General features: G+C 40.8%; 1 protein-coding gene across 5 annotated transcripts in view; it reads right to left on the bottom strand.

Moving 5' to 3' along the window:
* Positions 1 to 16,998, bottom strand: part of EBF1 (EBF transcription factor 1) — a 553,072-nt gene that overhangs the window by 292,604 nt on the left and 243,470 nt on the right. The window lies entirely within an intron of this gene.

The following is a 16,998-nucleotide window of genomic DNA, read 5'->3' as shown; positions in this document are numbered from 1 at the left end:
TCCAAAATGTCATCTGGAGTGGGACATCCACATCCACTTCCTGGAATGCCCCCAAGGGCCCCTGCTGGCAAGCTAAGGGGACCAGGCAACCCTAGCGGTTCCCAATACCTTTTAACAAAATCCCAAAAGTACTTAAAGGCTTAACTAAGTTGGGAACCCCACTTTACAATACTATCTTTCCATACTATATAGTGCTGCTTTGCATTTTTATGCATCTTATACACATTGGCTTGGATTCACTTTCACCTCTCTCAGTCCATGACACAGGCAGTCTATTTCTCTAGAGCAGGGGTACCCAACCTCCGGTCTGCGGACTGGTACTGGTCCATGGCCTGTTAGCAACTGGGCAGCGCAAGGCCTCGTCCCCCTGCAGTGCCTCCTTCTCCCTCCCTAATTCACAATTTTAAGGCCCAGGAAGGGGCTATAAAGTGTCGCCTTCCCAGGCTCTTTAAAGGCCAACCCCTCCCGCCGATCAGCTGATCAGAGGGGAAAAACCATGCCGAAGACTGGGTTCCTATGCCCCTCTGGTGCGCTCATGATCAACTCTGGGGGCAGCCTTCCAAAGCCCAGGAAGTGGGGAGAAGGCAAGGATGGTGGCGCTTTTTCAGCAGGTCGCTTGCCGCTGCTGCTCCCAGCGCTGATTGTGAGCATCTCAGAGGGGCATAGGAGCCCAGCCTTCAGCACGGCTTTTCCTGTCGATCAGCTGATCAGTGGGGGGTCAGCCTTTAAAGAGCCCAGGAGGTGCTTCAGCACCCCTTCCTGGGGCCTAGGGGAAGGGGTGGGGCAGGGGGAGGCCGAATTCGGTGTCCCCACCCTGCCAGCCCTGGGGCCACAGTGGGCAGGCCAGCCCTGGGGCCGGTCCCCGGTGCCAAAAAGGTTGGGGACCACTGCTCTAGCGATTGGGTTGGGTTTTATGGTTTTGTTATTCATTTTTACACTTTCATAATCTTATTGTATTATTTTACTTTGTGAACCACTTCAAGCACATCTCTACAGAAGGGGTATATAACTCATTAAATAAATATAGGATTCCATGCAAAGAAAAAACAGGTTTAGGATCCAAGCCATTGTATATGGTTTTATTAACTGCTATGTACTGCTTCCTAGTTTCAGATTTATATCATAAAACCTGGTCTAGAGACTGCCTTGTGTAGATGGGAGTTCCATGGAGCAAGAACTTCCAATTCAATGCAGTGTTAGAGATAGCTCTATGGGATTGTCACAGGAAGATCAGAGTTGCTCCCACCATTAAATGGGGAAATCTGGGTTTACTTGAAGCCTCATGTCCAGATGATCTGAGTAGATTTTACACTGAAATCTGTGTCTGAATCACTGAATTGCTGCCATTAAAGCTAGTGTAGGTATCTGGTTATAACAAAAGATTTTGAAGCAATTAACGCGTACAAAACTTACACATCAATTTCCTATGTAGTCACTTTTGAGATAACTTAATGGATTATGTTGAAAGCCTAATGCATGAACCAGGCCCTCTGTTCCTTCAAAGCCACAGGTTACTGACTTGGTTGTCAGGTCTGTCCCTATAAATTTGCTGTGTCCTAACACTGTTCACAGTCCTATATGAATCAAGGGATCTTACATGTAATGAATAAATGCACAAAAGAAGTCAGCCTACTAACTGAGAAAGGATATAATTTCTTTTTATCTGAAATTATTTCCTCCATTCTCTCCACATTGTCCTGCCTTTTGGGGCAAAGACTTATTCCTTTGCTTATGGCACAGTGTACATTATTAATTGTAATCTTAAGCACTGTAATACATGCCCTACTAATGTGTTACATAAGCACAGCAGTTCTAGACAAAGAATGCAAAGGGCTCCAGTCTACTTCCTCATGCAATACCTGTCCAAAGCCAGTCTCCTCCTGCTGCCATGCATCAATGCCACTTTGTTCAGACTGACTGGCTTTCCCTACAGTGACCCTCTACTACATCATGTATTATTTAAGGAGATTTATGATTAGGTGTTCTGTGTTGTGAAACATGAGCTTTGACCCACAGGCTTGGAAGCCAGCAAGCAGAAACATTAATATTATGCCACACTGAGAGGAAAAATCATCCCTCATCAGTGCCAGCAAAGTGAATTACATAGCAAAATGTGATGCTTCCCCCCCACACACACACACACATGGCACCAAGCAATTTAAAATGTTCAAACTGATCCAATTTTTCTACATATAAAGCCAACAGAACACATGAAACTGTCCTTTTATCTTATTGTGATACTTCTTATTATGAATATTACTCTCGTTAACAAGAATTCTAACCCTCCCAGCCCAATTAAATATTGGCTCTCACATAAACAAGGCAAATATTTCTGTTCAGAGATTAGAGGGTAAGAACAACAAAAAGTTAAAAAAAATAGACAAGAAGAAACAGTCACTTGGCTATAACTGATCTTATCTAGCAGTTAACTATGTATATTTAGACATATGAACATTAACCTTTCCAGCATTGTTGAAGGAGATTCTTTCCCTCACCTGGCAAACATTAGAAGAAAGCAAAGGCCTAACTGAAAAATTCAGTCAAAGGATGACAATGGTAAAGCACTGCTGTGTGGTTAAGGCTCCCCCTGGCTGTAAGCTTTGTCAAGTAGGTCAGCCATGTTGCATGGGAAAGGTGTGTGGGTGGGGGGGGGGATGATCAGTTTGACTTTTGGTAGCAACCACACCACTGATCAAATGTTTGAACTGATCAAGTATATAGGAAGGATAGTGTCCAAGAATCATGAAGGAGAAAAAGTCCAGTTCATGACACTGAATGGAGGTGTGCAGGAATAATATTTTTAGTTCATTTGCAGAACAACAGCTGCGGGGGGTGGGGGGGAACAGTGTTTTCTTTTCTTAGAATGAGAGTGAGAGCGTAACTAGCAATCATCCTAGGAAGAATAGAAAGTAAGGTCTGGCTTATGTGTGCAGGAGAAAGAGGAGACAGAGAGGTGGCAGAATGGGTTGCACTGGGCAGACAGTGAAAATAATATTTAAATGTTCCTTCACATAAAGACCTCCATGCAAAGCAAAAACTAGCATGGGAAGGAGAACGCTTCTGCCTTGTTGTGCTGGTTTTCAATTTGCAAGGAATTTTTAAAATAGGGGAATATTCCAAAATGTAAGCCTCCAGTTGCAGACCAACATTATATAAGCCACTCTAACATAGGAGGGCCAGGTCTCCTCCTGAGCAGCAGGGGGGAAATTTCTGGGGGAATGGGGGGCAGTTGACAACACCAAAAATGGCATGACATCACTTCCACCATGACCTGGAAGTGATGTCTTTGTATTGGATGATGCTCTAGCATTCTCCTAAAACTCTATGGTTAAACTACAGAGTTTGGAGCAAATGTTAGCATGTTACCCCCTACATAATGATATCTGTTTCTGTGGTGGAAGTGACATCACAGTGTCACTGGCTAGCACACTCCCAATGGAAGTTGCCTTCCCTCCCAATCCTACTCTACCATATCAGCAATTTACTACTTCATGTCCTTGTTATTTTCTTACACATGTAAATCAAGCCTTCAAGGAGCCTTAGGAAGGCTGAGTGTGTGTGTATGTGTGTATGTTGAGAGAATCTAAAAACTTTGCTCTGCATTTAAAATATATATTGAATTGATAATCTTGTATAATAGTTTTAAACACTTGTTTACTACAAATGCCAATTTGAGATCTCTGTAGCATCTTATGAAAATCATCTAGATATTAGTGCTGCTAAGATGTTACCGCACTGAAATATTTACCCTAGAATGAGGTAGACCAGGGGTGGCCAACGGTAGCTCTCCAGATGTTTTTGCCTACAACTCCCATCAGCCCCAGCCAGCATGACCAATGGCTGGGGCTGATGGAAGTTGTAGGCAGAAAACATCTGAAGAGCTACCATTGGCCACCCCTGAGGTAGACAATGTTCACACTTTAATTTGCTGCCTCACAAAAATCATATAGAAGAAAATATTACCAGCTTGACATTCTATTGATTGTGTATGTTCCTATCTCCTTTCTCACCCCAGTCCTTGGTCCCAAAATCTCTTGTTTTGGACATAATTTGACTCTGGGGCATACAGGAGGTATAATTTACACCTCAGTCCTAACCATATCTTTAACTGTTTTGACAGAAAAAAATTATTCTTAGCCAGCATTGATTTTAGAATAATATGTACAATCAGTCCCCTGTTATCTACTAACTATATTCTCCCTCTATCTTGGTAGAATTATGCTGTACCAAAAAGAAGTAGTGTGTTTAAGAGACAGACATGATTTTTTAAACTATATATTTTATTTAGAAAGGAGTTCCTTTTTGTAATAAATAATGCATTGATGTATGTTCGCCAACTAATCTTAGAAATACCTGGTAATTCTCTCTTCTTTAAATATTTCTTAGAACAAATACAGCTAGCTACTTGGCAGAGGCGAGAAAGATGTATGGATCTATCAATGTCCCTGTTCCAGTTGTGGGCCTCTCTTGGCTGTCATTCATTCATTCATTCAGGGCTATTTTTGTAGCAGGAACTCCTTTGCATATTAGGCCACACACACCCGATGTAGCCAATCCTATTGGTGCTTACAGGAGGCCCTGTGAGAAGAGCCCTGTCAGCTCTTGGAGGACTGGCTACATAAGAGGGGCATGGCCTAATATGCAAGGGAGTTCCTGCTACCAAAAAAAAAGCCCTGCATTCATTTATTACTTTAGTTTTCTATCCCACCCTCTCCACAAGCAGACTCATGAGAGCTGTTCATTTTCTGAGGAGAGGGGCGTGGTTCCTGCAAGGAAACTACAGGCACTCCAGAACTAGTTTCAATATTTTGAAACTTTCATAATCAGTGTGTTAATCTGCTATCCAAAACTAGTAGCAGATAAAATTATTTTTGTAAATCATACATGTTAGAAATAGCAAATGCACACATGTTGAGCGTCAGAAAAACACTCACACTGCAAATGCAATTTTGGGCTGTATCAACAGACCTATAGTGTCCAGATCACGTGAAGTGATCGTATTGCTTTACTCTGGTAAGACCTCACCTGGAGTATTGTGTTCAGTTTTGGGCACCACATTTTAAGAAGGATATAGACAAGCTGGAACGGGTTCAGAGAAGGACGACAAAGATGGTGAGGGGTCTGGAGACCAAGTCCTATGAAGGAAGGCTGAAGGAGCTGGGCATGTTTAGCCTGGAGAGGAGGCGGTTGAAAGGTGATATGATCAGCACCTTCAAGTACTTGAAGGGCTGTCATATCGAGGATGGTGCAGAATTGTTTTCTGTGGCCCCAGAAGGTAGGACCAGAACCAGTGGGTTGAAATTAAATCAAGAGTTTCCATCTCAACATTAGGAAGAACTTCCCGACCATTAGAGTGGTTACTCAGTGGAACTGGCTTCCTTGGGAGGTGGTGGGCTCTCCTTCCTTGGAGGTTTTTAAACAGAGGCTAGATGGCCATCTGACAGCAATGAAGATCCTGTGAATTTAGGGGGAGGTATTTGTGAGTTTCCTGCTTTGTGCAGGGGGTTGGACTAGATGACCCTGGAGGTCCCTTCCAACTCTATGATTCTATGCTGTAGTTAAGAACTGATGGTCAAAACTAATGGCTGTGTGGATCATTTCTTGGAAGGGGGGAATTATATTTTTTTCTCCTTCATTCCTTTTGACTTTGAGAAGAGCAAAGCTGAACAGTTCCTTCCTGGAAATCAGTTTTTGGTACAGGTTCCCTCTGGATTAGACCTGTTATGCACAAAAGAGTTAAAACCTCATTCCCAGCACCTAGGATTGTACTTGCATCTGCTAAAAGACAGCTGGCACAGTCAGAGAGGACTGCTGGTCAACTGTTGGAGAGCTGTTTCCAGTCACCTCTTCCAAAACAAACAAACAAAAATATGTATATTAAAAATTACATTGGAGGTTTAAAACCCTAAATAACAGAAGCAGCAACTTTAAAAAACAGATGCCCTCTGCTGTGGCCATCATGGAGGTGCCCTTTCAAGTTCCCTACTGTGCAACTGGGCATGGCTCAGCAGACAGCACAGAGCAACTCAGCCAGACTTTTCCTAGGGAGAGTCTGCCATGACAGGGAAAACTGAAGATGAGGACGGGGGGCGAAATAAAGGTAGGTAGGTTGGTTAGTGGGTGGGAAGGAGAGAAGGAGGCAAAGAAAGAGAGATAGTATCTAGAAGCTTTCATGAAAGGAAAAGAAGAAATAGTGGGGGAAGAAAACATGAGATACTCTGCAAGTCTTTGTGGGTCTCCCAACTGTCATGTAATAATTCTCTCATGTGCTTAAATAACTTATGTTTAAATTTCCTTCATCTTTCTAGGTATTGTATATAAACCCTAGATATTTTTGTTAGAGATTCATAATGCATAATCTTCTTATTCAATTTTAGTAAATTGTCCACCAATTTTATTTCAAAATAATAAAAAGCTTTACAAAATTTCACCAGCTATTCCTACTTACAATTAATTCAGCAGTCTCAGAATTTTAAAAGTAATATAATTATCTAAGTAATCAGTTTCATAATGAACATGGCAGTACAGAAGATTCAGGCATTCCTGCGCTTGAGACCAAGACTGAGAACTGTGTGAAAACTACCCATTAAAAGAATCCATTCTCTCAGACTCCCATGTGCAAGATGGAAATAATGTTACTGTAGGGTTGTTGAAAGGACTGTAAATGTGAACAGATGTGTAAAGCTTTTTGAACACTGAAAGCACAATATGAATACTAAGTAATATTGCCTGTGAAGATGTCATGTTCACATAAACTTGGAGCCTGCCAACTGTAATCATCAGGAGTCCATGATCCCCATAATACACCCAATATATCATATCACCATATTCGATGAACTGGACAATTCACATGATATGCCAGTCACAGGTACTGGATGCACTGTGGGGGGGGCATGCATTCCCCAAATTGACAGGGTGTGATGCCTGCCACCTGGGATCCCACTTCACTTTGACATGTTACTGAGGACTTTATTGATACTATTAAACATGCCTGCTCAGTGCTTCTTTCTCTACTTGCTACTGAATCTTTGTTAATAGACTAGCTCTGAATCTCCTTGGGTGTGTTCAGATGTACCATTAGTGGCGGCCCAGCTCCGTCTTGCTGACGGATTAAATATGTTCATCCAGACATCCACATCTGGCAATCGAGCGTCATCCAGGGTCATCCCGGCTTGCTGCGGATCAATGCCGCATTAATTTGATAGCGCAGAAAGTCCAGCCCTTTTTCAAAGAAGCGATACAAGATCGGTTTTTTCCTGTTTGGACAGCTCACGCGCGGTACTGCCCCTTGGAATATTTTCTGCCCCTCCCACCTTTTTTTTAAAGCCCCAGCAGACATGCGCGTTGCCAGATCATCTGGGAATCTGAGGTGACGCTTCTGCTTCTCCAATCAACACAGGATCGGAGAGGGGTGGAAACGTTATCCCACTATTCAGAACAAGAAAATATTTTTTTTTCCCAATGTGGAGGATTTCCAGATATCGTCGTCACTGCCAATGTAATTCCTGGCAGTTCCCTGGTTTGAATAGGCAAAGTTAATTCCAGAAACTTTCCCTCCTTCCCCCTGCCTCTGAAGCAATATTTGATTTCCCACCTCCAAACAGTTGGGTGCATGTTCAATGGACCCCTCCCAGAAATCACCATCTGATCACACATGCGCCAAGAAAAGAGCATGATAGTATTGGATGTCTGATCGCTCAACAACAGAATGAGTCACATTCTTGGATGTTCGTCTGATCAGCCCTGCATCGAATCAATATTCAGCAGTTCAAATTTGAGTGCTGCACACCTGCTTTTAATGTGACGTGTGACCGCACACTTTGTGTTGTTTACTTACTCCATATATAGTTAAAAGCAACTGTGTAAACAACTTTATCAATGCTGTCCAGTATTCTTCTTTATAGCAGATATATTACAAGCAGAATAATGCAGCATCTCACTTGCTAAGAGAATAGGGATTGGGCAAGGGTGACTCCAGAGATGGCCACAAACTGAATGAACCACAACAACCATGACAGTTCATTGGCAGATCATGAACCACCTGGTTCATGACGAAACCTGGTTTGTAATTTGGTTTGTGTGTGCATCCCTAATGACAACAATGTCTGTTTCTGTGGAGCAGCACTGCTATTAACACTTTGATCAGATGGAAAAATAGATAATGAATTTCTCCATCCAGCTGAGAGTTATAGAATATTCCAACACAAGAAGAACCAGGACTTACACCTGAGTCCTCACTGTCATGATCCTTCATGCCACAGGTAATGCATCCAGCTTTGGAGAGTTTGTACTATTGACAAACGTTATGTATTTTCTAATTTGTTTTCCTTGAGTGGGATATTCTTTAGATAACTCATGCTGTAAAATACTCTGAAGGCCAAGTTTAGGTCATGCAAGATATTAGTTTTACATAAATAAATAAAAGGTTTTAGCCTCAGAACCCATCCATAACTCTGACCTGGATAAAATCAGATTAAGCACCCACACCTGCCTTTTCCCAAACTGAACTGGGCACACAAAGTCCTTATTCCCCCACAAAATCTTGCAGCTTTATCTCACAAATATGTCACAATCAAAAATAACCCCAGGAAACTCACACTTAAGAACATAAGAGAAGCCATGTTGGATCAGGCCAATGGCCCATCCAGTCCAACACTCTGTGTCACACAGTGGCCAAAAAAATTATATATATATAATTCTCCATCCCATAAATAATTATATATATATAATTTTTTTGGCCACTGTGTGACACAGAGTGTTGGACTGGATGGGCCATTGGCCTGATCCAACATGGCTTCTCTTATGTTCTTAAGTGTGAGTTTCCTGGGGTTATTTTTGATTGTGACATATATATATATACACACACACACACACACATACATACATATACATATATATATATACACACACACACTAATAGCCACTGATGGACCTCTGCTCCATATTTTTATCTAACCCCCTCTTGAAGCTGGCTATGCTTGTAGCTGCCACCATCTCCTGTGGCAGTGAATTCCACATGTTAATCACCTTTGGGTGAAGAAGTACTTCCTTTTATCCGTTTTAACCCGACTGCTCAGCAATTTCATCAAATGCCCACGAGTTCTTGTATTGTGAGAAAGGGAGAAAAGTACTTTTCTCTGCTTTCTCCATCCCATAAATAATCTTGTAAACCTCCATCATGTCACCCCACAATTGACATTTCTCCAAGCTAAAGAGCCCCAAGCATTTTAACCTTTCTTCATAAGGAAAGTGTTCCAACCCTTTAATAATTCTAGTTGCCCTTTTCTGGACTTTTTCCAATGCTATAATATCCTTTTTAAGGTGTAGTGACCATAATTGCACACAGTATTCCAAATGAGACCACACCATCAATTTATACAGGGGCATTATTATACTGGCTGATTTGTTTTCAATTCCCTAAACTTAAACCTTTGACTGCTTTAGAGACCATTATAAATAATTATGATTCAAAAACAAGTGGTCTCCTCCCTTGCATCTATAAAACTAATTTGGACAACATCTCCTCCATCATATGTAAGTAAATGGGCAAAAATCCTCCCAACAGAATTGTCTTTAGATTACTGGGATGAGACATGGCAGTCTCCGTCTAACTTATCTTCAATCTTTAGTATCAAAACCCATATTTTTAAACTTATAGCAAATTGGTAAATAACACCCAGCCAACTTCATCAGATTGATACAAACCATCTCCCTTATTGTTGGAAAAAATGTGGTCAGTTGGGAACGTACTTTCATCTGTGGTGGGAGTGTCAGGAGGTGGCGTCTTTTTGGTCAAAAGTCAGGATTCAAATTGTAGAGTGGACAGGGGTGAACATCCCTTTCAGTCCTGAATTTTTGCTTTTAGATCACTGGTGAGATATCTCGATGCTAGAATCCAAGAGAGATTTTATTTCCCAGCTACTAGCAGTTGCCAGACATACCATTGCCTCCAGCTGGAAAGATTCAGCTAAACTTACACTCGCTACATGGTATGATAGAATTTGGGAAACTTCCATTATGTCTCAAATTACTCAAAATGTATTCTTTTTAGGAGACTCTTTATTATCGACAACTAACTATATGCAATGCTATTGGGATCTTATTGTTTATCTTAAATCCAACAATATTCTATCACATCAATCAGATTATAATATATGGTTGTTTACATAAATGTGTTTATTCTGTCCCTTTTCAGTATTTTAAACACTGATATTAGACTAAGGATCATTAGCTTTTCATCAACTATTCATGTAAGTTGTAAATTTGATAATGATGGGAGTCATCAATATACTAATATTTAACTTCCTTTGTAACCTTGTTTGAATGTTGGTTTATGGATACATATGTTGATCTCACACACTAATTGTTTGTAATGCTTGGAATGAAACCCCCCTATGTTTGTTATGTTTGTTATGTCAGTTGAGTTTAAAAATTTCAATAAAATTTAAATTGGAAGAAAAAAAATACTGTTTTTCTGGGATTATTCCAGTTCACTAAAATGCACATTTTTTTTTAGTACTGAGCATGATTTCAATAATATTTTGTAATTATGAGACTAGAACCAATATTCCCACTATTTGTATTATTTCTAATAGTTTTCTGGAATATTTTCTTCCTTGGTCCTGTACTCAAAGATTACTTATTTTATACATACTGCTGTTGAGGAGTTTCACAAAGTTGCCATGACATGAAACTGTGTTTTAAAAGAAGGAAACAAAAATTTAATGAATATATGCTGGTTCTGGATTATGATTTTTTGTATGTATTTCTTAAACCTGTGTAGCCAATGCAGACCTCTTTTTTCAGAGAATATAAAGTTTCATGTCAACATACAGATATCTTAGGGGCATATAAGGCTATTTTTAGCACAAAAAATATGTATGTTTCTGTGAACCTGAGGTTTTCTACTTTGTGTATGTGTATGTAAAGTGCTGTCAAGTCACAGCTGACTTATGGTGATTGCATAGGGTTTTCAAGGCAAATGCTCAAACAGGTGTGGTTTGCCATTGCCTTTCTCTGCAAAGTTTTACTTGGTGGTCTCCTGTCTAAGTACAGACTCTGCTTCACTTCCCAGATCTGACAAGATCAGGCTGCACAATACCATTCCATATTTCATATTGAGCCTACCATTTTGAATGAATATTGAAGTACATTTAAGCAGAAGAAAAAGTAAATAAATGCACTTTCACTATTATCATAGCCTCCTACTGAAGATTACACCTAAACTGCAAATGCAGTTTAAACCAGTGTAGCCATTGGGAAATTGCTCAGGGGGCTTTGGGTTTCCTGAATAGTTAATGAAAAGCTAATGATCCTTAGTCTAATATCAGTGTTTAAAATACTGAAAAGGGATAGGATTGCTCAGGGGTCCATTTGGAAATTGCTCAGGGGGCAATATAGAACAAGAGAGGAAACTGAAGTTGTGGTAGTTTGAACATAATAAATACCAAAAAAAATACTCATGTCACTTATATACACTATAAATTTTCTCTCAAATCTGGGATGAGTTTTTTGGGTTCAGCATGCGCATGTGCACGCTGTCACTACATCCCTTGCATCTGTGCTTGGAAGCATTAACATGAGGTGCAGAGCAACAGCAAGTGAACAGCATGTGTGCATGTCAAGCTCAAAAACCCCATGGTGAAGGGTGCCAAGCTTGCTATTTCACTCGCCTTGGAGGTGAAGGCGGGTGGGTGTGCCAAAACTGGCACCCTCCCCCCAGGGCAGCTGCCTCATGCTGTCTAATGGACATGCCGGCCATGGCCATAACACAGTTTAATCAAACCACCATTTTGCATGATCTCAACTCAATTTGTGCAATGCCAATCATGAAATATTACCTTAATCATTAATGTTACCTTAATCATGAAATGTTAATCTTAATCATGAGTTGAGGGACCATTCTAGGATAACCACATCTAACAAGTAGGCTTGATCACAAAATGGTCAAGTACAAGCCAAGGACTTAACATGAGTTTAAGAATGTCTCCTTCAGTGCAGTTTCTATGACAGGGATCCCTTTTGGAGCCTGCAGGCACATCTGGAATTCTGACGTGGCATGATGGGGGCAGTGACAAAATCCTATGAGCTTAAAAAAAAATCACTCATTTTACAAGAAGAAAATGCTCCCCTGACTCATCATGGTTTTTATAGCAAAACAATCGTTATAATTTATAGAAACCCTTCTCACATTTTTAACATACCTTTTACAAGTATATATGTATTAACTCTACATGGTCCAGATTTATGGACCCAGGAACTGCAAAACAAAAACTTTGTCAAAGTAGTAATCAGTGCACATGGTGAATAAACTTTCACGAAACTCTGGAACAATTACCCAGTGATGATGATCTTCAGCCAATCTTTGCCACATAGTTGAATAACATGGAGATAAAATGCACGCAAGCCAAATTTTAGTGTCAACATCTACCCATTTAAGTTTATTCACAGAGATCAGATTAATCAGAGAATTTAAACAGATGTTCAATTCACTGAACTTTATACTTAAATACACTTTGATCGGCACATAAAAAGTAAAGTATTTTCCCCACAGAATGGCTAATTGCATGTTCATTAACCTTAACAACAATATTCTGAGGTAAATACTTTGGCAAATGTGAGTCAACACACTGACTCCTAAACTTTCTTCTCTGAAATGTTTTTAGGGAAAAACCCTCACTGCAATTCTACACTTAGGAGCACATAGGAACAGCCCTTGCATTGCCATAGGATTTATGTCCATGCACCTTAGTTGCAAGATTAAAGCTAGTCAGCAATACATGGTTTAACTTAAAAAATGGTCCAAGGTCCATTTTTTAAATAGAGCCAAATAACTCAGTAGAAAGAAAAGTACACATACATATATATACACACAAGCTACTAAGTCTGTGTTTTAAAGGCAGGAAATGAAATAAACCAGCTAAAAGTAAGAAATTGATTTCTTGAAAAATTGTTTCCCTCACACACCAAGAATAAATGAGATGACAGATGTTTTAGAAAAATCATTAAGACACGATAGAAATAATTTCTGGGGATGTTAGTTAAATTCCTTGCTGACTGAGCCACATGATATATGACAACACAATTTTCACTGGAGGTGAGAGCAAAAGGTTTTCACTGTTGAAAAGTTGGGCTGAGGAGGCAGTGAAATATTTCAGTGGTCTTCATGCTGTATGATATTGACAAAGAGGTGAATATAAATATATCTGAGTGCAGGTTGAGATCTGGGCTTTTGGGAAGGTGTTTATTAATATCATGAAGATATGATTCTTAATGATCAGGGAACAGAGACCTATATAGGGGCATGAGTAATGGCATTGTCTCATTGCCTGCATAGTTTGTGCTTTTGTCTCAGACAGGTTCATTTTTCACTGGAGGGGAAAGGTTCACACCACACGAGGGGGGTAACCAGTTGATGTTACAAGGCTGACGATTAGCCCCCTTGCTGTTCCACATGACACTGGGAAGGACTCCAACAGGCAACCTTAATGCCTGTTTCAGCATCTTGAAGAAATTAATGAACACAGCTTCGATAGCAAAACATTTCAATCAGCCCCTACCAGCTGTGCCTACAATTTATTTTTTTTAAGTAGGTTTATTAATAAAAAAAAATGTTGAAAACCATAACAGTAATTTTTGGAAGGAGGAAAGAGATTGGTAAGTGAGAGGAATAGAGATGGGGAAGGACAATGGTGGTTAGTGCCAAAAGATGCGTAACAGCCCCTGTGTTTGTTGAACAAATTAAGCACGTTCTGGTTTTTCACCTGCTGAAGTAGCAGCCGTGCATATGGCCCAGAAGTTAAAAATAAGGAAATATGCATACATTACCATACTTAATGGACGACCCCCTCCATTTAATATGCAAATTTCCTGAAATATTACTGAATGCCGTCTGTTCTAAATGAATAAATTTGAATTGCAATTAGAATAATCCTTTATAATTAATGAAAACTGTCAATTTTGGTTCATAAGTAATTTGATTAACTGGATGATGGGACACTTATCAAGTTCACTGGACTACTAGGGTATGAGAAAGCTGACAAGGAAAATGGGGTGGTCCAGGCACTCAGACACCACTGGAATATTATCCTAAATTATTGATAACAGAAGCCAATGAACTTCACAAAGTGAACTCTGTGGGCCTTATTTAAAGGGACATTTCAGCAGGGTGGTATGCAATGGTACATCTGTAACAGCCTGTACAGATGATAACATTTTGTCATTAGCCCCCCCTTAGTTGGGAAAAGGACCTACAAGCAATGGCATGGAGCTAGTTAAAAACGAAATTTACACTCTCCAGCTGCTTCCATAGAAAGGAAAAAAGTTCACACAATAAATGTAAAATGAACAATGCAAGCCATGTGCCATCAAGTTTACTATAATACACTACACACATTATTTTATATCCGATTGCCACTGATGAAACAAAGGTGCATTTTCTACACCTTGTTTTTCATCCATTGTTAACTTGCAATTGGGACATAAAATTAGTTCTTTTGTTTTGCCTTCAGGTTTGGACTTTGCATAAGAAGAAATGGATTCACTTGGTGTTAATGTAATTTTTAAGATGTAATAAAGTGAAAGCTAACACTAATGACTTTCTTCAGGCCACACTGTTACAGGTAATATTAGGATTCTGGTTATGGCTAGAAGGGTCAAAGATTGTGTTTTTGCAGGCCTCAGATTCAGCAGGAGCTCACAGGAGTGCAGCTCCTGAACCTTTCTGAGAGTTCCTCCTCTTCCTCCTTTGTGTTAGGGAAATTCTGTTTGAAATTCTATTTCTTTATCTCAAACAGTGCGATGGATCACTGGATCAAATAATCACTGAGAGGCATTTAACATGAAAAAGCAAAAACAGATTTATTTCTACAGGGAAAGGGTACTAGGAGATAAAAATAACAAACACTATAGAACTACATGCTTACACTAGAGGATCATGTGCTTAATGGAAGACCACTTACTCCTAATTTTTGACCTCTCTGCCTGAACAAAGGAAGTCACCTGCCAACTGACCAAACAGACAAAACAGGTTTTCCCGCTTCTAGACCTTGATTGACAGCAGTCAGTATCTTCTTCCCATGTCATGCAGACAATAGGGAATCAGGCACAGTGTTAACTCTATAATGACTGGAACTTTAGAACACTGCAAAGGACATACAGAACAGATATATATTTCCAGCACTTTGTTCATTGAATAGTAGGTGCAGCTGCATAATAATCCCTGAATTAGGAAAGCAGGCAGTCTACCAGCCAGGGGCTTTGCCACGCCCCCAGCAGCCCTGATTAACCCCTAGAAAAGCCTGCACTACTCTTTCTCCACTTCTTATGTGATTTTGGGCAGCGGGTGGCTTGCTGGCCTTTTGACCAGTGTGGGGGGGAAACAGCCCAGGAGAGCCCCCAACAAGTGAGGCCTGTTTGGGCTGGATGGATCTCTAGCCAGCCCAAGCAGGCCTCGCTCATCCCAGGGTCTCCTTTCTTGCATCAGGTTGCTTTTGGCTGGTGTGTGTGTGAGTGACATATGCTAATGAGTTATGCTAATGAGCACCACCTATTTTTCTACAAAACGATCTCTGGTTTTTCTATACTTTCTCTCTCTACAATACGTATAGGCTGTAACCCAGTGAAAAGATTCTCAATAGGGCTGAAAAACTATGAATGATTAAAGTACTTCTACCAAGAGTCTGGCAGTCTACACAGAAGATTTTTTGACCATATAAAGTGGCCTTATATGAGCCAGATTGTTGGTCTACCTAACTCAGTATTCCCTGTTTTAATTGAAGATAAGTCTCTGAGATCTTGGGTGGAGACTAATCTTACCCAGGACCTGCTACCTAAAAATTATTTATGCCAATATTCAAATCTTTCTGAATGCAAAGTATGCACTCTACCAGTAAATGATAGCACTTTCTTTGTCCTGGTCAACCATGTCTAATCATTGGGTTTTCTTAATCCTTAGCCATTGGTGCTATCGAAGGTGGGATCAAAAGGGCAGGCTGTGGTAGCAGCATCTCAATTCTGGAAAAGCCATTTGAGTTTGCTCCACCCCACTGCAATCAGATAGCAGATGCTCAGCTTGCATTAAAGCGGCAGATGCCTGTGGTCATCCGTTCACATTGCTAACATGCTGCAACCACAGGGAATGGGGTTTTAAGTCCTACTGTGCATGCGCACAAAGTATGAGTGCTCCTTGGAGCGGTGTTGGGAGGAAGGATATGCTGGAAATGGAGTGGAGTGATCACACTGCTCAAGCATTACCATAGAAATCCACCATGGAAGCACTTCCCCAATGGCTATTCAATCTGTCTGGGAGTTGTCATAGCACAGCGTAGGGATGAGTGGGGTACATGGGCCAGATGTAGGGTTGCCAAGTCCAATTAAAGAAAAATCTGGGGACTTTGGGGGCGGAGCCAGGAGACTTTGGGGGTGGAGCCAGGAGGCACTGGGGGTGGAGCCAGGAACAAGGGTGTGACAAGCATAATTGAACTCCAAGGGAGTTCTGGCCATCACATTTAAAGGGGCAGCACACCTTTTCAAATGCCTTTCTTCCATAGGAAATAATTAAGGATAGGGGCACCATCTTTTGGGGCTCATAGAATTGGACCCTCTGGTCCAATCGTTTTGAAACTTGGGGGGTATTTTGGGGAGAGGCACTAGATGCTATACTAAAAATCTGGTGCCTCTACCTCAAAAAATAGCCACCCCAGGGCCCCCAATACCCACGGATTAATTCCCTATTATTCCCTATGGGAATCATTCTCCATAGGGAATAATAGAGTGCCCAGTAGACATTTCCCTCCCCCCCGCCACACTTTCCAAAGGGAGGGAGGGCCTCCATACCAGGGAATCCCCCTCCCTCTCTCACACACACACAAATACTTACTTGGTCTTCTTCCGGAGAACTGTGCCTGCTGAGAAAACGAAAGCAAAGAAGGGAGGGGCCGTTCTCCGAAGCCCTTCCTGTTTCCTCCTTCCTGCCCAGCCTTAAAGGGACAGGGATTT

The sequence above is a fragment of the Heteronotia binoei genome, chromosome 5, assembly GCF_032191835.1.
Source record: "Heteronotia binoei isolate CCM8104 ecotype False Entrance Well chromosome 5, APGP_CSIRO_Hbin_v1, whole genome shotgun sequence".
Taxonomy (NCBI): domain Eukaryota; kingdom Metazoa; phylum Chordata; class Lepidosauria; order Squamata; family Gekkonidae; genus Heteronotia; species Heteronotia binoei.
This window is presented reverse-complemented; position numbering and strand designations above follow the sequence as displayed.